Source organism: Polypterus senegalus, chromosome 13 (genome assembly GCF_016835505.1).
Source record: "Polypterus senegalus isolate Bchr_013 chromosome 13, ASM1683550v1, whole genome shotgun sequence".
Classification (NCBI taxonomy): domain Eukaryota; kingdom Metazoa; phylum Chordata; class Cladistia; order Polypteriformes; family Polypteridae; genus Polypterus; species Polypterus senegalus.
In genome coordinates, this window is record NC_053166.1 from 86808348 (window position 1) to 86834468 (window position 26121).

The 26121-nt window shown below is 38.8% G+C and overlaps 1 protein-coding gene across 2 annotated transcripts in view; it reads right to left on the reverse strand.

Moving 5' to 3' along the window:
• Positions 1 to 20366, reverse strand: part of dedd (death effector domain containing) — a 94381-nt gene extending 74015 nt beyond the window's left edge. For both annotated transcript variants that reach the window (XM_039773906.1, XM_039773907.1), the window contains exon 1: positions 19990 to 20366. The gene's annotated coding sequence lies outside the window, so the exon portion shown is untranslated. The remainder of the gene's footprint in view (positions 1 to 19989) is intronic.
• Between the last annotated feature and the right edge of the window lie 5755 nt (positions 20367 to 26121).

The window sequence follows — 26121 nt, forward strand, 5'->3', positions numbered from 1 at the left end:
CACTGATGCACCGTGAGAGAGGTTGGAAGCTTGTATTCAGCACCATACTCCGCAAGAATGTGCTTCTGATGAACCAGACTTTTCAGCATAAGTGCTGTTCTGACGAATCGACACATCCTGCTGAAGCATTCTTGTTGGGGTACCAAGGTCTGTTTGTATTTCTCTCAGCCACGAAACAGCAAATGCATAAAATGAGTAACTTATACGCCTCCCAATGGCAAAACAGTCGGAGATGCTTCTCGGGCTCAATAAGCCTTCGTTTACAGCAAGCTGCAAAGTGTGAGCAATGCAGCTTAAACTTTTAATACTACTTTCTTCCATAGCTTTTGCCATATTGTGAGAGTTGTCGTGAAGCACAACGTGCACATTGCTTTTTAAAATGTTTCACTTTGTTAATATGGAATCGAAAGCTTGTGCAATGAAAGTTGCAGAATGAGAACCTTAGAAATTATTATGCAAGACCACTCTTTTTGCCTCAAAATTTTCATCAATCCAGGGTGTCATTAGACTTAACATACCCATGGGGCTGACCTCTGAGCTCCACATATCTGTAGTGAAACTAATGCTGGTGACATTGTTTCTTAAAAGCCTGTGGATATGTGTAGCAATCACAGCATATAAAGCAGGCAGTGAGACATCTGCAAAATATTGCTGCCTTGGAAAAATGTACCGAGGTTCTAAATGATGTAGTAACCGACGAATTATCTGGTCCTGAGCTAGGGAAAAAGTTTGGTCATCAAGTGTGATCATTTCCATTATTTTGCCTTTAGCTCTGGTGCAGTCTTGAGGAAACGCCTTCATGTTTTGAAGGGTTTGTTGTATGAGGCTACCGCTAGTGAGCCTGGTAGCGTCTAATTTAACTTTCATTTTGGTAGCATTAGTTGCTAAAAATTCGTTATTGTGGATTGTTCAAATAGGTAATTAAATTTGAGAACCGCAAGATGAAAGAGAATGGGCAAAGGAAATTAATCATCAGGACCAGGTGTAATTGAAAAAAATAGCAGGACAAAGCCAGGTCAGAAATAAAAGGAAAAGAGCAGAATACAAAATATGTTCATATTCGCATCATTCAATGCACAAAATGTAGATTTACACAATAATGGAACATACACTAAGGCAATCTGTGAACCCGCGACAGTTAGAGCAAAGACAAGTTTAATTTCAAAGAAAACACAATTCGGTCAGGTGTATATTTATGATCACAACACGAGCAGCAGAGACACAAAGTAGCAAAAAGGACAGCGGCTGTACAGGCTTTAAAAAGATCGAAGGGCAGCGCGACTGCATCTTCCCCCCCCCCAAACGCGAGCAGCATTATATGTCCTGCAAGAAAGAATTTAACCACACCTGGGGCCGCAAATAAAGGACAAGTATTTTTTTTACAAAAGTTTTTAAAGTAAAAGTGAAAATAATGCATATGTAACAATTCCTAAGAAAATAATCTGTTTAAATTGTATATTGCCTACCTAAGGTAAAGTCATCCCTGATGGAGGATCGCAGGAATCGTGGGAAAGATGGGTTCTTTCATCGGATTAGCGCAGATGTGGAATGGCAAAATGGGGGAGGCAGCTTGATGAATGAGGTCTCTAGGACTTAAAACAATTCTAAATGAATTGTACTGTATTGTATTGACCCCTTCTTTTTGACACCCACTGCACGCCGAACCTACCTGGAAAGGGGTCTCTCTTTGAACTGCTTTTCCCAAGGTTTCTTTGATTTTTTTTCCCTACAAGGGTTTTTTTTGGGAGTTTTTTCTGGTCTTCTTAGAGGTTCAAGGCTGGGAGGCAGTCAGATGGCAGGGCCTGTTAAAGCCCATTGTGGCACTTCTTGTGTGATTTTGGGCTATGCAAAAAATAAATTGTATTGTATTGTATATCCGGTAAACCAAACACGGGGGTGGGCGAGCGAAGCCCCCTAGTTTACAGAAAAAAAATGACCACACAGTTGTTCCTGTCAGCAAAACTAGGAAACCCAGTGTTCTTTTTGTGAGCACAAGGAGCTATACTTGCATTAGGGCTGCAACTAATGATTATTTTGGTAGTCGACTAATGGCTCAATCGTTTACTACAGTATAGCTCCAAACATGTTAGCAAACATAACTGAAATCATATTCACTTAACCCTTAAACCGCCACAACTAGCTAGAGTCGGTTTCCAGTGCAATTTGGAAGCACACCGAAGCCAAGTATATGCGGCGACGTACATTCATTGAACTCCACAACTGGCTAACACCGGAGCCGAGTATATTCGGCGATGTATATTCATTGAATGCTGCAAGCGGCTGTAGTCGTATCTCAGTGCAATTTGCCAGCATGGAGGGGCCGAGTATATTCAGCGACGTACATTCAGTGAACCCCGCAAATGGCTATATTTGCTTCACAGAGTAATTTGGCAGCACGCCAGAGCTGATCAGTCAGTGCCATATGTTCATTGAGCAGCCAGCTCAGTAGCACTGCCGGCCCCGGCAGAACTGCATGCAGCACCACTGTCTCTGGGATTGAGCCGCTGCACTAGATGAGCCTGCAATCATCAGTGTTTACCTCTATGTGTTTGTGTGCAGCCAGTTCAATCACAGTTGGCTCGGTGATTTACTGAATTTCATAAATGACTTCAGTTGCACCTTGAACATATAATACAGTAATTCCTCACTATATCGCTCTTCGACTTTCACGGCTTCACTCTATTGCGGATTTTAAATGTAAGCATATCTAAATATATATCACAGATTTTTCGCTGGTTCGCGGATTTCCGCAGACAATGGGTCTTTTAATTTATGGTGCATGCTTCCTCAGTTTGTTTGCCCAGTTGATTTCATACAAGTGACGCTATTGGCAGACGGCTTAGAAGCTACCCAATCAGAGCATGTATTACATATTAACTAAAACTCCTCAATGATATTCTTCCCACGTGGTGCTTGATTATTTGCTTTTCTTTGTCTCTCACCCTCTCTGACATTCTCTGCGCCTGACGGAGGGGCTGTTTGCACAGAGGCCGTTTGCACAGACGACACGGATGCTCCTCTACAAAATGCCGCTTTATTGTGGTGCTTCGGCATAGGCTACTTAAAAGCACGTATTGATTTTTTGATTTTTTGCTTTTCTTATCTCGCGTTCGCTCTCTTTGACATTCTCTGCTCCTGACAGCGCTCCTTTGAAGAGAAGATATTTTTGCATTCTTTTAATTGTGAGAAAGAACTGCCATCTCTGTCTTGTCATGGAGCACAGTTTAAACTTTTGACTAAAGGGTGTTATTTCATGTCTAGAGGGCTCTAATAATGTGAACAGTGTGGGAGAGTTTATAAGGGCTTAAAATATATAAAAATAACCATACAAACATATGGTTTCTACTTCGCAGATTTTCACCTATCGCGGGGGGGTCTGGAATGCAACCCCTGTAATCGAGGAGGGATTACTGTAATAGATTGTTGCAGTAGTTTTTTTTTTTTATAGCTTTTACAGTTCATTTGCAGTGTGTAAAATAATCAGTGTTGGAAGTAATTGTGATGCTCTTTGCATGACACAAAAATATGTTTTCCATTAGAATTTCACATTTTCTTTGTGAATTGTAACATTTATTTAAGGGTTAACTATCATTGTCGAAACCTTGATATACACATTATAGTACAAACATCAACGTTAACATGTGACGCCAACTTTACTCGCTAAAACATACGTCTCGAGAGACGGCGGCATTACAGCTCCAAGATGCTTGCATTTCAGATGCTCCGTGCATCGCGGAGGTGCTGCTGTGAAAACAAACCTCCGCTTTGCATAATCTGTATTCAACTTTTTTTCTTTTTCGGTGAAATGCTTCCTTTAGAAAGTTTGTCTCAATTTTTTTTTCCATCTCCTTCCCCCTCCTCCATCCGACTTGCCATTGCAACCACGTTTATTTTCCTCTACATTCTTCTTCGTTGGTAGGACTGTGTGCAGTCTTGAAAACCAATAACAAATGATACTGCCTCCAGACGTTCATGTAGTGCATTGCAGTCATAAAAACCAACATGGCTTTTTGTGAGAGGAGCCTCCATTGAAGGTTCTGTTTATGATTAGTCGACAATAAAAAAATCTACGTCTGCGATTTTTTGTAGTCAATGTTGTCGATTACGTCGACTAATCATTGCAGCCCTAACTTACATGCATGTTTTTCTGCAGCTTAATGTCTGCTTCACTGAACAATGAAAGCAACACTTAATTATTTAGTGAACTGACAATGTTGACAAGCCCGAATTATATTGGTCGGCTGTATTGGTTAAATTGTACACATCTGACCGATTTCTATGTCATTTTTAAAGAACATTGGCCGATAACAATACAGTTCCCGATATATCGTGCATCTCTATACCATACAACAATAATAATAATAATAATAATATTATAGGAATTCAATTCAATAGAAGAAAGCATGTATTTACAGTTGATGACGACTGGCTTCCAAGTCAATTGAGATTACGAAGTCTTGGAGCTCTTGATATGATTTTTAAGATGAAATGCATTAAAGTATGTCTATAACATTATACAAATAAATTTTAAAATTTCATTTAAATAATGTATACACTCGTTGCGCGGCAGCACTCTGATCCCAATCCAGGTGGTTCATTGTGTGGTGGGTGTGGCAACGCGCTGTAATCAGTAAATGCTTCCAACCTATACAGTTAATAATTAAACGTGTGGGCATGGTGGCATAGCGGTAGCAATGAGCTGGTGCCCTGTCCAATGATTAGTCCTGCCTCGCGATGGGACTGGATGGACAGATAGATGGAATAATTAAACATGTACTACAAAGATATTTCAATGTTCCTTAAAAGTTCTGAAGAATCTGCGTTCTAATATTACAGATGGTCTGACATTTATTAAAGAGTTTATTGTGTGGCATTTGGTTACATGGAGATAGAAAAGGAAGGAAAGGAATTGGGGGTCTATGTTTGAAAGAAACAGTACTGCTGTATTAAATTATTTCTTCAAGGGTCGCGCACGTCCCAGCAAATATCTTGTGGGAGGCAGAAACAATCTCTGTACGGGCGCCACCATGCCTCCATGTTTAATGCATGCTTTAACTCATCATGAAAATGATATCAATTATATATTTTAGAATTTAAATTGTTCAGAGAGTTGTAATATCATGAATATAATTAATTCTGTGTAACGTTTGGGCATAGGAGAAAGCCCATTTAAGAAGCACGTAGGGATTCACACACAGAGCACATAGAACACATACACTATGAAGCATTTAACATGCTACTTTAGTTACGATGGGATCTGAGAAATTCTAGTAAATTTCACACTGATTTTAAGATGAAGTTTGCAAGGTTCTACTTTACTGACAAAATAAATAAGACTAAAGTGGACATTTCAACCTTTTTCTTCCCCAATGAGTCCCTATTTTTTCTTTTCTCTGTACCCTAATATGCTACCTACCGTAAGACACTGACACATAGGGCTATGACTCGCCTTTTCACAGCGACTTTGATATTTGACTACTTATTTTTTATTTCAGGCCCTGTAAGACTTTCTGAACTTAAACTTCCACGTTTCTCCATCACTCGATCATAATAAAATATGCAAAATTATGTGAGGATTCTGGGTGGGACAGCAGGCAAGTGCACATGTGTTACTTTTCACACTGATTGGGATTTATGGAGCTGAACTATCTGCTCCACAAGGCTTATTCTCACCTGAACAAAGCTGGCAGTACTGTGAGGATTACGTTTTTTGATTTCTCCAGTGCTTTCAATACCATCCAGTCATCCCTGTTAAGGGGTAAGCTAAAAAAATATGCAGCTGGATGGACCTATATTGTCCTGGATAATGAATTCTGTCCAGCAGACCATAGTTTATGATGCTCCAGGGCTGCATCTCTGATATGAATGTAAGCAACACAAGGGAACTACAAGGAACAGTCTAGTTCCCTTTTCTCTTTACTCTATACACTTCGTACTATAATTATGACAACAGGTCATGTCACTTGCAAAACTTCTCAGTTGATTCTAAATAGGGATGCACCGAATGTTCGGCGGCCGAAAATAGCCAAAAAAAGCACTTTCGGTGTTCGGCCGAATAAGTAAAAGGCGAATACATTTTGCGAACAATGACGTTTTAATGACGCGATCAAATAGTAACCCGCGTAGAGTGAGAGGCGCGCTTTATGCAGCAAAAATGTCAGCAGTGTGGAAGCACTTTAAAGCGTCAGAGAAAGAGGCAAGAACGGCCGTTTGCAGACACTGTTCTGCTGAATTGTCCAGAGGGGGTACATCTGCAAAAACGTACAGCACTTCAAGTTTAATTTATCACTTAAAATCAAGACACCCCGAACATCATGCAGAGTACGAGAAAGACACGGCGGCGGCTACGGCAACAGCGAAAAGGAAAGTAGCTACTCCCAGTCCTAAGACACCCACTCCATCTGTGGCTGACTTCTTAGAAAAGGCAAAACAGTTTGCCAATGACAGTGCCAAAGCTAAAGGTATTACTAAAAGGATAATTGAATTCATCGCAATGGATGATCAACCATTCTCTGTTGTAGAGGATATTGGATTCCGCAGGCTTATAGACCATATTGAGCCCCGTTACACCATGCCTAGTAGACGGCATTTCTCAGACGTGTGCTTACCTGAGATGTATAACGTCGTTTCAACTCACGTCCATGAGCTCTTGGCTACAGATATTGCAGCCCTCAGCTTCACGACTGATATTTGGAGCTCGGATGTGAGCCCCACCAGTATGCTGAGTTTAACTGCGCAGTGGATCGACACAGATTTCAAGCTACAAAAGATTGTGCTTCACTCACAAGAGTTTAGAGGGTCCCATACAGCTGTAGCCATATCCGGCGTTCGCCAACATGTTTGACACTTGGCGATCGACCGATCTAAAGTGCATGCGGTAGTCAGTGACAATGCAAGAAATATGGCTAAAGCTATGGAAGATAGTGATCTGAAAGGCATACGTGTATGGCACACACAATTCAACTGGCGGTCAACGAGGGATTGTTGAGTCAGCGCAGTATAGCAGATGTGATAGCGATAGGCAGGAAAATTGTTGGCCATTTTAAACATTCACCGCTTGCCTATGCGCCTACAATCTATCCAAGAACAGTTCGGAACGCCACAAAATCGCGTTTCCAGCAAGATGTGAGTACAAGGTGGAACAGTACATATTATATGCTGGAAAGTCTTTTTGCGCAAAAGCGAGTCTTAGCTACATACATAGCAGATCATGACCTGCCCGCGACATTCACAGCATACCAGTGGGTGTTAATCGAGAACGTTCTCTCTCTTCGCCCCTTTGAGCAGATAACAAAGAGATAAGCTCATCTGATGCATCTGTGGCAGACGTCATACCTTTACTTGCAGCACTAAAACGTCTTTTAAACAAAGAGGCTCAAACAGATCACGGAGTTAAAACAACTAAAAGTGCGCTCTTGGAAGCTGTCAGCACACGATTTAGTCAGGCGGACTCAGAACCCCTGTACTGCATCGCGACTGTGCTTGATCCACGATATAAAGATCATTACTTGGATGTGGGGAAAAAGCTGCGCTACAGAAATGATCCAGGCCGAGTTGGATTTGGGAAAGCCGCTAGGTGATGGAGACGGTCAGGTGATGCACAGCGCAGGAGATGAAAACAGCGCAGAGAGTAAACGGGCTCATACTACAGATGAGCGCACAGTCTCGCTGTCTGACATGTTCGATGAGATCCTCCAAGAGAATAACCCATTTGCAAGACAGAGGACAAGCTCAACCGCTCAACAGTTAGATGGTTATCTCTCAGAAGTCCCCATCCCCAGGAGCAATAACCCTCTCAATTTTGGAGGACCAATCAAGGCGCTTTCCGACCTGGCAGATGGCACGCAGGTAGGCTATTGGAAATTCATTTAAGATTTTATTTATATTTTGGATTATGGTAACACTTTATAAGTAGTTTCTATTTTTAACATTAACTAAAAATGAAAACCCTTATTAAAAGCATTTATTAATCTTAATGTTAACATTTACTAATACAGTATTATTTACAGTAATTTTTGAATTAAAAAGTATCAAAAGTGGTAGGCCTATTTGTTAAAATTGTTAATGCACTTATACTAACATGAACTAAATATTTTTTATTATCTTACATTAACGAAGATTAATAAATACCATAACAAATGTATTGCTCATTGTTAGTTAATGCAATAATGTTAACAAAAGGAAACATTTTAAAAAGTGTTACTACCTATATTTTATATTATGTATTTTGTGAAAATGTAACTATTTTCAGTGTAGTAAAATAGTAGGCCTACACTGGGTTTCAACCATTTCATTATCTTGAAGACATTGTTCGTTTTTAAATGAGCAACTGTCAGAAAACTGCAATAAAAATTTCAACTATTCTGCAGGTACTTGTCTGCTCCATGCACAAGCACCGACAGCGAGAGACTGTTTAGTGCTGCATCGCATGTCATCGATGAGAAGAGGAACCGACTTTCATGTGAGAAAGCAGAGAAGCTACTTTTCATAAAGAAGAACCTGCCACTTTTCCTGAAGAAGTAGGCTAAGTAGGCTTATGTCTAGGACAGTTATTTGTTGTGGGTTCATCCACATTTTTTGCACTATTCAATGCACATTTGTTGTTGTAGATATACAGGGTTACATTCTTTCAGCAGTCAGTTATAGGCCTAACATAGGCTATTCAAGAAGGGGGGCTTCAAAGATGGCCAAATAAAAATATTTTTTTATTTTACTAATTTATTTATTTTAAGTTATATTGTGCTTTGTTTGTATAATATCTGCTGGAATGTTAAAAAAAAATGTTCAGTGTTAAATAAATATTTTGAAATTGTATTTTTGTTATTTGATTTATTTCTCTGAAAAGCAACACAAAATAGTAAAAAGCAAATTTTTACTATTTAATTATTGTAATGGTGAAAGAATTGGCAAAATAAATGGAAAAAATGCGAAACACCGCGTTCGGTATTCGGCCTTCGGCCAAGCATTTCATTATTATTCGGCTTCGGCCAAGAATTTCATTTCGGTGCATCCCTAATTCTAAACTTATCGGGTGTAACAATATTGGGGATGATACAGAATAGAGGAGTCAGGTTGTTTACTTGTTTATTGGAACAGAAAGAATGGTTTGCATCTCATCAGCAAAACCAAAGGAACTGGTTACTGACTTTCACCACACAGAGTCTATATGTCCCAGCACTATATGATGAGTGGAAGTAAAGGTGGTCCACATCAATGACCAGTTGGAATGGTCGGGAACACAGAGGAAATATATTAGAAAGGCCAGAGCAGGCTCATTTTTTCTTAAAAGACAGTATTCCTTTAATGTTGGTAAAAAAGCCTTCACATATTCAGTTACATATAATTTTTCAAACTGGACACAATCAATCCTTGAGGTTATGTAGTTTAAAAATACTTACAGTGGGGGGAATAAGTATTGACCGTTCTCACTTTTTTTTTTTCAGCAAATATATTTTCAATGAGGCTATTCACATGAAATTCTCACCAGACATTGGTATTAAGTCAAAATATAAAAAAACTGAGAACATTAAAGGCCATAAATAAAGGCATGTGTAATAAAGAAGAATGATACAGGGAACAATTACTGAACACAACAAACAGTACAACAAGGCAAGCAAACAGCTAAAATCCATCAAGTAGTTAGAAAGTAATTCCACCTCCTATCTGTGCAAACTGATATTAACTGGGTTAGTACATATTGATGGTCTATAATATGGTGTCATGCTACCAAAAGTGTCACACAAGAAACATCTTATGATGGGTAAAAGCAAAGAGCTCTCCCAAGACTGTTGCAACCTGACTGTTGCAAACCATATCAATGGAACTGGTTATCGACATACAGTAATCCCTCCTCGATTGCGGGGTTGCGTTCCAGACCCCCCCGCGATAGGTGAAAATCCGTGAAGTAGAAACCATATGTTTGTATGGTTATTTTTATATATTTTAAGCCCTTATAAACTCCCCCACACTGTTTAGAAAATTAATTATGGTTACTCACCAACAATGACACGATGACTTGTCCGAAAACAATGAGTTTAATTTTACTGCACAACAAAGGAGAGCGTTACAGCTCTTCCAAAGGAGCCACTTCAGGCGATTGTGTAGCACTGCTGTTGTTCTTCTTCTGGCAGTCTTCAATCCAAATCCCTAAAGCAGATTCCATCCAGACTACTGTCTTATTACATCCACTTACAACTCGTTTTGCACCCTGGTTAAAAGGACACTGCGGCCGTAGATCTTATATTGCTTTCCTACTTTTTAAATAAAAGGAATCGTAGCCTTCAACAAATCCAAAACGTGTACCTATTCAGCAATCGTTAACATCTTCTGTTTGCGCTTAGGCACGGCCCCTGAAGCAGTAGCAAATCGTTTTGGAGCCATAATGAAGGGCTTGACTATGCACAAAGATAAACACAAAAGAGCACAACTCTTTACACAGCGAAACACGTTGATGCTGAATGAGCGAGACGAGACTTCCTGGTTAACACTGCATTCAGCACGCAGGAACTTAACTGCGTGCTCTGATTGGTTAGCTTCTCAGTCATCCGCCAATAGCGCCCCTTGTATGAAATCAACTGGGCAAACCAACTGAAGAAGGATGTACAGGAAGTAAAAAGACACATTGTCCGCAGAACCCGCGAAGCAGCGAAAAATTCGCATTATATATTTAGTTATGCTTTCATATAAAATCCGCGAAAGTCGAAGCGCGATATAGCGACGATTACTGTATTTCAAAACTTCCGAATCTTCCAGTAAGCACTGTGGACTCCATTACTGATGAAAAACCATGCTGAGTCTTGTTTGAAGTCTGCCACACAATATATGGACAAGCCTATGAAATACTGGGACAATGTTGTCTGGTCAGGTGAGACCAAAGATAAACGTTTTGGCTGTCATACTACACAACTTGTTTGGAGGAGAAATGGCACTGCAGATCACCCAAAAAACACTATACCAACACTGAAGTTTGGAGGTGGACGCATCAAGGTGGGGGGCTGTAATGGAAGGATTTTTCTAAAGAGGGGGATCAAGAGAGCAGATGGGCGTTGGTCGCTCAGCGCAAAAACCAGCTTCAAGAAGGAAAAGTACTGGGAATATGGCCAGAGGGTCATGCTGACTTGTTTTTCACTTCAAGGGGCTTCACTATGCAATTCTTATTTTTGTGTGCCTCCTGGTACCAGGTGTCGTCATCATCAGGACCAAGTGCAAAACACCACCGCGTCCCGTGGAAAGGTGTGTGTGCTGAAACTAATCACTTCTGTATACACTGCTTACACGTAAGCGCTTTGGGCAAGGGACGCTCAATTAGTATATAAGGGAAGGTTCCCCTCAGTTTCTTTGGAGGCTCAACCGTGGGGACAGCGCGCACCGCCCGGTAAATGAAAGGCTAAAAGGGTTGATCCTTTGACAAGACTGACAAGCGGGCCCCCTCAGTCTACTGGTCTGGGATGATGGCTCTGGGTCTTTTGATGTATGTTACTGTATGTATGTATGTTATTGTAAGTATAAGTTTGTCTCTTTATTTCTATAACCCATTCATATGTATTTAAATGTTATAATTGATTAAGTAAACAAAATAGAAGTATTGGACCTCTTCTCTCTGATTCTTTGCCTACTTATGTTCTAATCCCTTGAACCATTTTCCCGTAATAAAACAGGGGCTGTTTCTCATCTCATGGTACTGGCAGACTTCATGTAATTGAAGGAATGATGAATGGGGCCATGTACCGAAAGATTCTTGAAATGAATCTCCTGTCATCCACCAGGATAATGAGACATGAGTGGACGTTCCAGGAGAACAACGATGCAAAATGTAAAGCAAAGAAAACTCTCAATTTGTTTCAGAGAAGAAAAAAATAAAGCTGTTAGATTGGCCAAGTCAATCTCCTAACTTAAATCCAATTTAACAGTTCTGGAAGAAACCAAAAAACAGGATTCCCAAGGTAAAGTATCTTCAAGATTTAAAGACAATCACTTTACAAGAATGGGTCAAAAACAAAAAAAAAAAAGAAACACACCTGAGCACTGCAGATGATTGTTTTCTTCATATAGGAAGTGTCTTGAAACTGTCGTTACAAAGGCTTTTCCACTAAATATTACATTAGTGCTTTAATGCTTTTCCCTGTGTCATTGCACTTTATTACCATTCCTTTAATTATGGCCTTTAATGTTATGAATTATTTAATATTTGTGAATTGATATTTGTGAATTTGTGCCCTGTGTTGGCTGGGATTGGCTCCGGCAGACCCCCGTGACCCTGTATTTGGATTCAGCGGGTTAGAAAATGGATGGATGGATGAATTTGAGTTAATACCAATGTCTGGTGAAAATTCACGTAAATAGTGTCCCTGGAAATATCTCTCTGTTATAAAAAGAAATACTGAGATGATTTTTTTAAAGAGATAATTTCAAGTCCCGCGAGACGAGACTTTGGCCTCCTCTTAAACATATTCAACCACGCACACGGCCCACTCACCTCTCATTCATGTGAAAGCTTTTGACAAACACAGTTCCTGCTCTCTTAGCTCTTATACATTTTTGTGTTTTCCTCACTTTAAGTACCCAATAAAAGAAGACTTACGTCCAAATTTTATTGAAGAATGTCATCCAGAAGGGTTATCAACAGAAGAAATGAGTACACAGGCAATCCTAGCACTAAGAAACAAAGTTAAACGAATTAACGCGAAAATTGTCAATCAGTTACACTGCAAATTGGTTAAACGTGTATCAATATATTATGCTGAAACAGTTGGTGGTGATCATGCGGAAGATGAAAACATCAGCTTCCCGAAGAATATCTACAACCGTTAATGTCCTGTCTTCCACCGCCCGAATTACTGATGAAAGAAGGATGTATCCAAGAAAAGAAATGTAGCACATCTTCCGCGGATAACATTAGACACTAGGGGTGGGCGGTATGACCAAAATTCTATATCACGGTATTTTTCCAAATTATCCCAGTTTCACAGTATTCAACGGTATTTTTTTCCCCATGCATGAGCAGATGTTAACTACATTTTCCACTGCAATTACTGCAGTAGACTGGCTAAGAATAACCTATTCCACTGTCATGAGCATTGTACAAAAAAAAAAAATTAATGTGCACATAAGTATTAATACAGGTTTACATGGCCCCATAAAGTGATAGTTTTCAAGGGGGTGGCACTAATGAACTGAAGGAATCACATTGCATGACAGATGCAATCAAATTATAGAACCTTTTTTATTGAAAAAATTTTGCAAAAACAAACTATAATTTTGACCACATATTTTCAACCATCCAACGAGGCATTTAGACTTAGTAAAATATCCAGAGGTGTTTGTCAAAAGTTGTATTGCACTGAACATGTCTTAGAAAAGGAATAGAAAATATTTTTTGTAAACCAACTATACTTTCTGTTAATGTTAACAATCTTTATCCAGACACGTTGAAGTGACTTTTTAAACAACTTTACCATCATTAAACTGTATAATATTTAAACTAATAAATAATAACAATAAAATAAATAACAGTATGATTACTGATAGCTGCACTATACTTCAAGCAAAGGTGCATTACACAGTAGTCACCAAATTAAAATAAAACAAGTGCAACTTGGTAACGACATCTTTACCAACTGAACCATCATTTAGGCAAACTGCATTAATATGGACTTTGCTTCAAGCTAAGCTATACACATAAATAATAAAACTGCAACTTAGCATTTATAATGCTATTTGTGGTATAGCCCTACGGAATCGTATTAGGGCCATGATGAAGAAGAAAAAAAAAATACAGACACGGAAGAAAAAAAACAAAACTATATGTCGAGAATAAAGTCGACATTTCCACATTATTCTCGCTGTTTATGTCAAGATTAAACTCGACATTTCCACTTTATTCTCATAGTTTATTTTATAACTAGCAAAATACCCGCGCTTCGCAGCGGAGAAGTAGTGTGTTAAAGAAGTTATGAAAAAGAAAAGGGAACATTTTAAAAATAACATAACATAACATGATTTTCAATGTAATTGTTTTGTGAGTGTTATGAGTGTTGCTGTCATCAAGGATTTGATGATCATTATTTCTTTCAATCAGGTTCGTATTTGGAGGATGTGTTGTGTTCAAGTTACATTCCGTGTTTGTCAACCGTTGTAAAGATATCAGGTTTCATTCATTGATTCCTTTCATACTGCATCAATAAACAGCTCGTCTTCCACTTTATTTGAGACATCACACACTGCATGCACGGGTTATTTTTACAATGTCTTCCTTTAGCTGGACATTGACTTTTTCCACCGTGTGCTTTGTTTCCGCAGTAGCTGCACTTATGAATATGCTTGTATGCGTCACTCGCTTCATATTCTTTTGCTGCCTTCTCAATTGTGTAATGCTTTTTTGTTCAGCGTTCTTTGGAGCTCTTGCTTTTTGTCTGCGTAATGCGTTCACAGTCAGTTCACGTGAGCCGCTCGGACTACATGCATCGAAGGCTCAGAGCTGTGCTTGTGCCATCTCGTGCGATGTCCACGGCTTTATTTAATGTTAGCTAAGACTAGCACTTAAACGTTTCTCTCGCAGTTTCGCTGAGTTTGTGCCAACCACCACCCGGACCATCTCATCTTCGTTTCCATAAGCACAGCCCTAAACCCGCAAATATTTAGCGGTTCAGTGTTTCTATTGGAATGCTGCTGACGGCCGGCCTTATATGGGCAGGTAACCAATTACGTGGGAGGCGTGACAATGAGAGACGCAACTCCGCCTCACACGGCGACCGAGCTGCAGGATATGGCCGGTATATATGTACATAAGTAGATTCCAGTTATGACTGTTACGCATAGAATTTCAAAATTAAACCTGCCTAACTTTTGTAAGTAAATTGTAAGGAATGAGCCTGCCAAATTTCAGCCTTCTACCTACACGGGAAGTTGGAGAATTAGTGATGAGTGAGTGAGTGAGTGAATGAATGAGTCAGTGAGGGCTTTGCCTTTTATTAGTATAGATTAAAGTAGAATGTCGTAAACTAAACTTCATCCTAAAATCAATGTTTACTAGATTTTCTATAACCCCATCATAAGGTAATGCAGCACATTAAATGCTTTGTGTTAAGTGTTCCCCGACCCAGTTGTTAATCGCTACGCTTCTTAAACTGACTTCCTCTGCACTAAGAGGCGGCCCTGGCAGCGATTGCCGCACAGAATCCATTCACTTCATGATATTCCTGCTCTCTGAAAATTTAGAATGCTAAGATAAATACTTGATATCATTTTCATGATGAACTGCGTTAAAGCAGGTATTAAACATGCACGGTAGTGAGGCGGTAGTGCTGCTCCCTCTCAGTAAGGGGTCCCCAGGTGTATGTTCAGTGTAGAGAACTTTAGGGCAGGTGTGACGAGGCTCCATAAAACTGGATGTATGAATGGGTATCGCAAAGGTTTAACTTAAAATATTGTGCAAACGTTGGGTTTGTGATCTGGTGGTCAGAGAAACGAACACAGAATTCAATGGATGTTCTTCTGAGCGGGCTTTCTTTATTGCATGCGTGCTGTCTGTCGTACCAAAACCCCAGTTCCTATCCTTCCTTTTTCTTCACAAAACCAATCACCACACGATAAATGTCTTTGTGAAATTAAAACTACAGTGGAACCTCGGTTTGCGAGCATAATTAGTTCCGGAAACATGCTCGCAATCCAAAGCACTCGTATATCAAAGCGAATTTCCCCATAAGAAATAATGGAAACCCAGATGATTCGTTCCACAACCCAAAACTATTCATATAAAAATGATTAATACAAAATATAAAGTAAAAGCACATAAAACAAATTAACCTGCACTTTACCTTTAAAAAGAATCATGGCTGGTGTGAGCGAGTTTCTAAACTCATGTGGGATTCCACCCAAGGGGACGACACGCGGAAGTGTGTCCCAAAGCAATCGCAGTCTCCCAGCGCTGTAGCAGTTCGCGCATCCAAAAAGATCGCAGACATGCTATAAGCATGGGTGATACAAAGAAAATTATAAAGATCCCGCTACAATAAATAACAGCGCTGTTGCTGTTTCAAGCTGAATAAATCTGGTGTTGTTAAAGTACTGAGACTCAGCTTCGTGTTTTGGGGTACAAGATGGGGACTCGCACTTCACAGCACACACTTGCGCACGAGCACACACAGTCACAATGCTATAGTAAACAGTATATACTTGTACGGATGTTGACTATATGAGTGAGGCACACAGACTCAGACGGAGAATAGGATACGATTGCCCGAGAGAGAGAGAGAGAGAGAGACGTGAGCGAGATAAGGAGAGAGAGACAGCGGGCGAACGAGAGAGAAAAGGAAAGAGAGAGAAACAAGCTGCACATAAGCGAGAGAGATAAGGAGAGAGAGATGCGCGTGCAAGCGAGCGCGCTAAGGAGAGAGAGACGCGCAAGAGAGAAGAACCATCAGCTCAGTTGTGATCACATGACGCACAGCAGACAAAGTGTATCCATACTACTCGTATTACAAGACATCACTCATTTATCAAGTCAAAATTTATTAAAAAATTTTGCTCGTCTTGCAAAACACTTGTAAACCAAGTTACTCATAAACCGAGGGTTCCACTGTAGTTATACATTTAGCCCACAGAGTGTTCAGAACTTTAAAAATATCTTCGTTATACATGTTTAATTATGCCATCCATTCAGGGTTGCGCCCATCCCAGCAAGCATTGTGTGCGAGGCAGGAGCAAATCCTGAACGAGTCGCCAGGACATCGCAGGGTAAATACGAGCAAAACATACACTAGCAGGGTCAATATAGCATAACAAAACCCCACTTCCTACATGACTTTGAAAGGAAACTGAAGCATGCCGAGTAAACCCACCAGAAAAACATGCAAATTCAAGGCAGGGAACATCAAAGAGACCCTTGCTACGAGGCAGCAGTGCAACCTCCACGCCGCTGTGCCCCCACATGATTAATACATGCTTTAATGCATTTAATCATGAAAATTATATCAAGTATTTATCTTAGCCTTGTAAGTGTTCAAAGAACAGGAACATCATGACGTGAATGTATTCTGTGTTTAAGAAGCACATAGCAATTAAAATGGCTCGGGGAGCAATTAACACAAAGCACTTAATGTGCTATATAACTTATGACGGGGTTTGAGAAAATCTAGTAAATTAAATATTCATTTTACGATGAAGTTTAGTTTACAATATTCTACTTTAATGACAAATTACGAGAATAAAGTCAACATTTCGACTTTAATCTTGACATAAACGGCAAGAATAAAGTCAACATGTCATCACAGTATTACAAAGTAACCAGGTACATTACACTGTATTGAAAACAAATAAAACAAGTACAACTTGGCTTGCAGTATTATCCAGTAGTATAGAAACAGTATTTACACATTTGAACATAATGGTCCACATCCGACCTTTTAAACCCAGAGTATCTCCAGGCAACGGACGTGACTCCTTTTTTTCGGCAAAAGTTCTTCTGTGTCATCATGTTCAACTTTATCGTCAGCTACAGCTTCAGTTTAAGAATGTTCTCTGTCAATTTTCACCATGCAATACCTACACTACCACTACCTATTTAGCGGTGTAACAGTGAAAGAGAGCCCCCGGGCAACACCTCTGTGATTAGCAGTGTAGCAGTGAAAAAGGTCCCCACTTGAACAGTTTCCCGCTGCGCCACGCTCAACGCGCTTAGGCAATTTAAACCGGTGTTGCGGTATAAGAAAAATCCATATCATAACAAAAATAAAAAATGGTTTTCGGTATGAACCAGTATACCGCCCAGCACAATTAGACGCTAACGGAGATCTTGATATGCCATTTGCATTAAAACGTTAACAGTTTCCCGTTAAGAATAGCTTTTGCAAAGAAAATTAACAAATGGCAGAGACAAACAATCGAAAAAGTCGGTTTATTAATTAGAGAGAAGGAAACGAAATTCACTCACGGGAAGTTATATGTTGCATTGTCACAATGTAAGTCCAAACACAGAATCAAAATTCAATGTGATAGACGAAAATTTAATTTAAAAAAAAGTTTTTACTTAAGTTTGACAGGAAAAGTTCAAAAAGTATTTGCGTGTTAATTTCAAATCCAAAAATCATATAACGCAACAAACTAATGCAACATGAAATAAATTACTTTCAAATTATTATGTTTTACTATTTTTTAATATGGTTAATTACTTGTAATATAAAATAGTTATATTATGCACATGTAACAATTCCCATTAAAACAACAATCTGTTTAAATGGTACATCTGCATCCCCACATGCGAGCAGCTGAACCACGAAGTGGCTAGCGCGTAGCGCTGGCCTGGATGTTGGCGAGCAAAGTGAGCAGGGGGCAAGGCCCTCTAGTATTTACTGCATACCCACTGTATACAAGGTTTCTATTCATCTGAATTGACCTTCGGTACCCTGATGTGAAAGTTCAGCCGAGAAACAGTGTTTCCAAAGAGACGTGGTCTGATTTGCTTACATCAAGGTTTAAGATTTCTACACTTTATCAATTATATGCTTAACTGAAATTTGTTATGGAAAATGTAATTGCTTTGATGCATTGCAACACTGACACAGACTTACTTTGAAAGATGTTTTTCACTTCACCAACAAGCCAAATTATTAAAAATCCGAAAGCGAAATAAGTCTTTTAGCAAAAATGAAGTGTGCTAAATGCAGCTTGAGTTGGAAGTATTGCAGCAATCTACCATGTCAACAGCAATAGCAAGGAAAACTAATGACTAAATAATCCAAATACAAAGCCACCACAAAAAATTAAATTTCTAGCAAACCTGGATTTTTCTTAAATTATTAAATAAGAGGATAGGTATATCAACATTGATGATGAACAGGAGAAAAAAAAAATAGTACTTTCTGGAGCAATGTAACTTACTCTATTATTGCTGAATATACTGCTGCCAGTCTCTCATGTGGGTTACTTTGTACAGTCGACTTCTACCGTTAATGCATAGGTTATATTTATTTGTAGGACCACCCTTCTATTACAACTTCTCCTGAAAACAGGTGAACCGAGAATGTATGGGGTCACCCACTGGGACAAGAGAGAGAAATCATCATGAGAGAGGCCTCATCGTTCTGGAATTAGGTAGTTTACAAGAGCCTGCTACAAAGATAATTTAGATAAACGGAATGGCCAAAATACAATTATGATCAAAAATTGGTGGAGCAAACCTGCCCTGGCATAATGAAGCTTTGCTATTTACCACGATCAGTCAACATCAGTCAAATACAGGGGTGACGGCTCCAGGTCAATTTTACCAACACCACCAGCCCAATGTTAGTTCATACAGCCCCCACGAACAGAATTGTTTCATTAAAGAAAAGGCAACACTCAATTGCTTGAGGGAGCTGATCTGACGTGTTGTTCACACCGACATATTTTTTTGCCCACATATACTTGTCACTCAATTCTGCCGACTACATAATAATGCACTTTAATATTTTAAACGCATTTAGTATTATCAGTAAAAGACATATGGCTACAAACTCCGGTTTTAACCAACAAGGCCCTCTATTGGCCTTAATCACTGCTTAGCAATATGTCGCGACTACAGCCGGGAGCTCATCATGTCGACACTCGCACCGGGATGTCAAACCATTGCCTCTGGTTGTCATCTTTACACAAAAACACAACACAAAGTTTCGTTTTAGAACAGTCATCTTGCGAAAGTGAGAATTAAGTAGTGTGTAACACAAAGACATACGAATGGAAAGCGCAAAATACCAAATGCACAAAATACAAATCTTCAAATGCCTCGACGCTTACTGAATACAGTGTACCTCACCATATTGAGCTGTAAGAAATAAAAAAAGCCGTGACCTAACGCATTAACGGAGTATGCTTTAGCGCATCCAATTTTCACTTGTGTTAACAGAAAAAGACAAATGTACTTGGTCGTACCTGGTGTTCGCTTTTCTACGTTCAAATCCAAATAATGAACTGGGTACATTAAAATATAAACATACATAATAAAACGATACTTACAATGCCAGCAACGCATCAATTTAAACCCGAACACTGAACGCTTAACTTATTGTCCATGGCCATCTTCTAATTTTTACGAGTGTCTTGGCGTTCAATTTAAAAGAAAAATTACTAGCGCATTTCCTCTTCAGTGCGCTTGGCGACTTAATCCGCTTTCTTATAGTGGGTAATTGTTTACTCGTTTTCACTCTCTGATGCCTGCTTTTCTTGCCGTTTAACAGACTGTTGATAGTGCTCCCTTTCCTTTCGTACTATTTTAATGTTTTCTAACGTTTTACCTCCTTCTTAACTAAATCCCTAAACAAGTAGCCATCTTGGCTCCACGGGTAAAATGAAGGTACATCCGGGACACCAAACGGTGATCTAATATCCGGGTATTCCTCATACGAAGCAAAGGGAAAACTACGTCCGACACCTTTAATATGGGCAAAATGGAGGGGGTACGGGAGGGGGTAACATCCGGGATAAAAGGGGTTAGGTAAATCATTGATTTTTTTTTTGCAAGAATTTTTACATCTGCTTACGTCAGTTTGAAGGTGACGTAGAGGCAACATCCGGGATTTAGCGCGCATTACTAAAGTAATTTACAACGGTGGATTCGCAACGTAGTTGATGCTTTCTAACGTACTAAAATTGAAATAACCTTTGACATAGTGGATGATTGTTTAAGTGAAATGAAAAAGAAATAGCTGAACTTGGGACTATATATTCAGTAAACCTTGGTATAGACTGGTTTTAGAGCTGTATAAGAGATAGAAAACTTTAGAAATGGAAAAAAATAAGGTATGCATCATGTTACTTTACTATTGCTGAATTGGTTTGAAATGATCTCGCATGAACTTTGTCCATGCACTCTCAAACAGTTTAGTCATGTAAATCTTTTTTTAAACATGTACTGTTCGCATTTAACCAACAGACTGTTTTGTACATCTTTATGTTTCTCATGCGTGTTATTTTTATCATCTAGCTATCTATAAAGTTTTAGCATCTTGAGATTTGTAACATATTGAAATAAGATTGCTTAATCTTTAAATATCCCAAAAATGAATGTTTTTCCAACAGGGTGTGGAAAAATATATTTAAATAATAAATATAAATAAATAATCATCCCAGACAACCATGCAGGAGGAAGCTTGTTCATGTGTCTTTAATTTCTTTTCAGGAAATGTTCCCTGAGTAGAGATGCCACAGAATGGTAACAAAGCAAAGTTACAGTCCAATTTTATAAACAATTGACTTTACATAACAGTTCAGAATTAATGCTTACTCTAACCTTTACTCTGTTTGGTTCATTAGTTTAAACACCTCTTATACACCTAAATAAAAGTCTCATTCTGCTACATTCTTTGTATGTAGCAACTATCAAATTTTGCACTTGCCACTTTGTTTCATCATCACCAAGAACATCCTATCTCCCTGTAGCTCTCACACCATCTGGTTTTCTAATATGCTTGCTTAACACTTCATGCTGCTTATTAAGATAAATGCTATATTTTAATATAATTACACCTTGGTCTACTTTATTTTTTTTCTTTTCTGTTCTCTTTCTTTAAGTCTGTTTTAGAACTTATTAGGTCATTCAGTCTTTGGACCTTTTTACCAAACCAAAGCACCTAGACACAGCTGACAGGACTGATCCTTAGCAGTAAACAGACTACTTGCAAATGATCCCATTGTAATCTAGCTCTAATAATATGCTGTGTTTCATTATGCTGTAACTGTTTCAAGAAGTTATATCAATATTAAAAGTTGAGCTAAAAACAATCTTTCTCTAATATTGAAGTGTTTTTTTTCCGCTGTTGCCTGTTTTGCAGTGCCTCCATGGGAATGAATAGGCAATTAGCAAAGTCTACAAGATTAAAGAACCTATTTTACAGAAAGCAGGTGCTCCTGGCTAAAAGCAGCCAAAGTAAACACTCTATTTATTTCTTCATAGGCAAAATGTTTTAGGCCATTGATTTGCATAGTCTCCAGTCAACCAATAATAAAATTAAAAAAAAATGACAGAAATTTTGACAGCATAGAATCTCTACTGCCCATGACTGAATATCACAATTTTTCACTGTGAATATTTCCATGGCCTCTAAAAGAAAGACTGTTTTCCCAGGAATCTGAATTTTTGCCACTTCCGGATTAAAGTACTAAAATTACTCAAGAAGATGTATTGCCACATAGATAATAATTGAATAAAAGTACCCTATGTGGAAACTACTCAAGTAAAAGTAAAAAAAGCAAGCTTGGAAAAAAATGTAATTAAAAATTTAATTTAGTTACTTAAAAAATGAATTAGTAAATATCCTGAAAGTTCCAAATATACACTGGTTACGGAAAGTATTCAGACCCCCTTTAATTTTTCACTCTTTGTTATATTGCAGCCATTTGCTAAAATTATTTAATTTTTTTCCTCATTAATGTACACACAGCACCCCATAATGACAGACAAAAAAAGAATTTTTGAAATTGTTGCAGATTTATTAAAAAAGAAAAACTGAAATATCACATGGTCCTAAGTATTCAGACCCTTTGCTCAGTATTTAGTAGAAGCACCCTTTTGAGCTAATACAGCCATGAGTCTTCTTGTGAAAGATGCAACAAGTTTTTCACACCTGGATTTGGGGATCCTCTGCCATTCTTCCTTGCAGATCCTCTCCAGTTCTGTCAGGTTGGATGGTAAACGTTGGTGGACAGCCATTTTTAGGTCTCTCCAGAGATGCTCAATTGGGTTTAAGTCAGGGCTGTGGCTGGGCCATTCAAGAACAGTAACAGAGTTGTTGTGAAGCCACTCCGTTATTTTAGCTGTGTGCTTAGGGTCATTGTCTTGTTGGAAGGTAAACCTTCGGCCCAGTCTGAGCTCCTTAGCACTCTGAAGAAGGTTTTGTCCAGGATATCCCTGTACTTGGCCGCATTCATCTTTCCCTCAATTGCAACCAGTCGTCCTGTCCCTGCACAAACCCCCACAGCATGATGATGCTACCGCCATGCTTCACTGTGGGGACTGTATTAGACAAGTGATGAGCAGTGCCTGGTGGTTTCCACACATACTGCTTAGAATTAAGGCCAAAAAGTTCTATCTTGGTCTCATCAGACCAGAGAATCTTCAGGTGTCTTTTAGCAAACTCCATGCAGGCTATCATGTGTCTTGCACTGAGGAGAGGCTTCCAACAGGCCACTCTGCCATAAAGCCCTGACTGGTGGAGGGCTGCAGTGATGGTTGACTTTCTACAACTTTCTCCCATCTCCTGACTGCAACTCTAGAGCTCAGCCAAAGTGATCTTTAGGTTCTTCTTTACCTCTCTCTTCAAGGCTCTTCTCCCCTGGTAGCTCAGCTTGGCCGGACGGTCAGCTCTAGGAAGGGTTCTGGTCATCCCAAACGTCTTCCATTTAAGGATTATGGAGGCCACTGTGCTCTTGGGAACCTTAAGTGCAGCAGAAATTGTTTTGTAACCTTGGCCAGATCTGTGCCTTGCCACAATTCTGTCTCTGAGCTCTTCAGGCAGTTCCTTTGACCTTATGATTCTCATTTGCTCTGACATGCATTGTGTGCTGTAAGGTCTTATATAGACAGGTGTGTGGCTTTCCTAACCAAGTCCAATCAGTATAATCAAACACAGCTGGACTCAAATGAAGGTGATCAAGGATGATCAGAAGAAATGGAAAGCACCTGAGTTAAATATATGAGTGTCACAGCAAAGGGTCAGAATACTTAGGACCATGTGATATTTCAGTTTTTCTTTTTTAATAAATCTGCAACAATTTCAAAAATTATTTTTTTTGTCTGTCAATATGGGGTGATGTGTGTACATTAATGAGGAAAAAAAATAGTTTAAATGATTTTAGCAAATGGCTGCAATATAACAAAGAGTGAAAAATTGAAGGGGGTCTGAATACTTTCCGTACCCACTGTACATTCAATAAGGCTGCATTGTTCTTTATTTACATTTTATTGAGAAAATAGTTTTTATGTGCATGAACATAGTAGAAAACCTTACATCCAAAACTGTCACTGTTTTATATTCTCTATAAGAATTGACTGATTAAACTGATTAAATGTAAAAATTCCGAACAGAAAACAAATATGACAGAATGATCCAGTGTAATCACTTTGTTTGCAGTATTCTACTACAGTATATTTCAACATATGAAAACATTTTTACTTTCAAACCAAAATCCAAATTAACAGCTAAGAAGCTGTAATTATTATTGTGAACTTCAAGCAAATTGGGCACTTTATGTACTACAAAGTGACTCATAATCTCTCTCCCCATAATAAAACTTTAATTTATTAAAACAACATATTTTACTAGGCAATACTAATTATAATTAGTAATCGATAATAAGGCTGTTATATTAAGTTATTGACCCTGTTCATCCCAGCCTAATTCACTAATATTGTACATCATTTTATTTCAAATACTAAGACATGCAAAAAATGTCATCATGGCAATGCATGCATGGTAAATACGTCTTTAGACTCATCTGTAAATATGCAGTGCAGTGTAGTTTGGAGTTATCATTATAAAGTATATTTTGATCCAGTAAAAATTCTATGGTGAGAAAAGCTTATAGTTTTGCGAATAAAGTGCATTAGCAGACAAAAGGATTTTAATCATGTTGACAGTGCAATCTACATAGGGCCATTACAAAGAAGTACATTTTAAGAACTCAAACCACTGTTAATATGTTACCTGTAAATATCAAAACAGAATACTTATGCACAACTAAAATTCTTGTAATTGTGTTATATACCTTTTGATACATGATTGTTGTAAAAGGAAACAACATGTAGACAATTGTTGCAGAAATCATTAGGAGATAAGCAAAACTACTTATGTTTTGTCGATCATTGCTTAGTTGAAATATGTGCTTGGACACTTACAGCATGAATGTTGTAAATATACTCAGGTTTGCTATGCTCTTCGTGTGTTAGGTGTTGTAAGCACTATGAAAGGCAAACACTATTGACTTGTCATCACATTCCTCAATGGGGCACTTTTTGGTCATATCTTGCTCAAATGGTCAAACCAAAAATTTTGTAAGTGCCCATATTCTTACACAGAAAATTACTGCAAAACATTACAGCCTTAATAATTCACAAAACACATGTACTGTATATGAAATGATGTACGAGGTGTGGCAGAAAAGTAATGAGACTGATTTTTTATTTACCAAAGTTTTTATTTTTTATAAAGTAGTTCCCTTGGGCAGCTACACACCGATGGAGACGTTGTTCCCACTGTTGGTAGCAGCATTGGAAGTCTTCAACCGGTATGGTCTTCAGCATGTCCGTTACACTCTTTTGGATGTTTTCTAAAGTCCCGAAATGACGTCCTTTGAGGACATTTTTCAGTTTAGGAAAAAGGAAAAAGTCACATGGACTGAGGTCAGGTGAATAAGGGGGCTGGGGAACCACAGGAATGCCTTTTGAGGTCAGAAATTCTGTTATGGAGAGATGGAGCATCCATTTTTTCTGCAATGTCTGGTCTCACGCGAATGACCCTTTTTCTGTTCAAATTTAATTGTTCACTCAACATTCTTAATGTTAAACAACGGTCTGATCTCACAAGAGTGTTTACATGTTCGATGTTTTCATTGGTTTTCGAAGTTGAAGGCCTCCCTGAACAGTGTTCATCTTCAACGTGTTTTCTGCCTTCTAAAAATGATTTGTGCCAGCGAAAAACGTGAGCTCGGGATAAAGAATGTTCCCCATAGGCCTGTTTTAACTTTTCAAACGTCACACTTGCCGATTATCCAAGCTTAACACAAAATTTAATGGCACAACGTTGCTCCAAATTCCGCTGTTCCATTTTGCATGACGCACAACCAAAAACACAACTTCGCTAATAGCAGTCACAAAAATCATGTAGTTAACGGAAGGAGTTGAAACTCGCACTGAGCTATGGGAGGGTACTGATACACGTGCTCTATCAAGGACAACAGCGCAGTATTGCCAGATCGCTTGCAGTGTTGCCAGTCTCATTACTTTTCTGCCACACCTCGTATATGCTAAATGCAAGTCAAACATATATTATGCATTGAAGGAGATGATTGTTTTAAAAATAGTACTTCCTATCTTACTTTATTTTTTTGGACAACCGTACACTGCTTTGTTTGCACCAATAAGTGGTTATCATA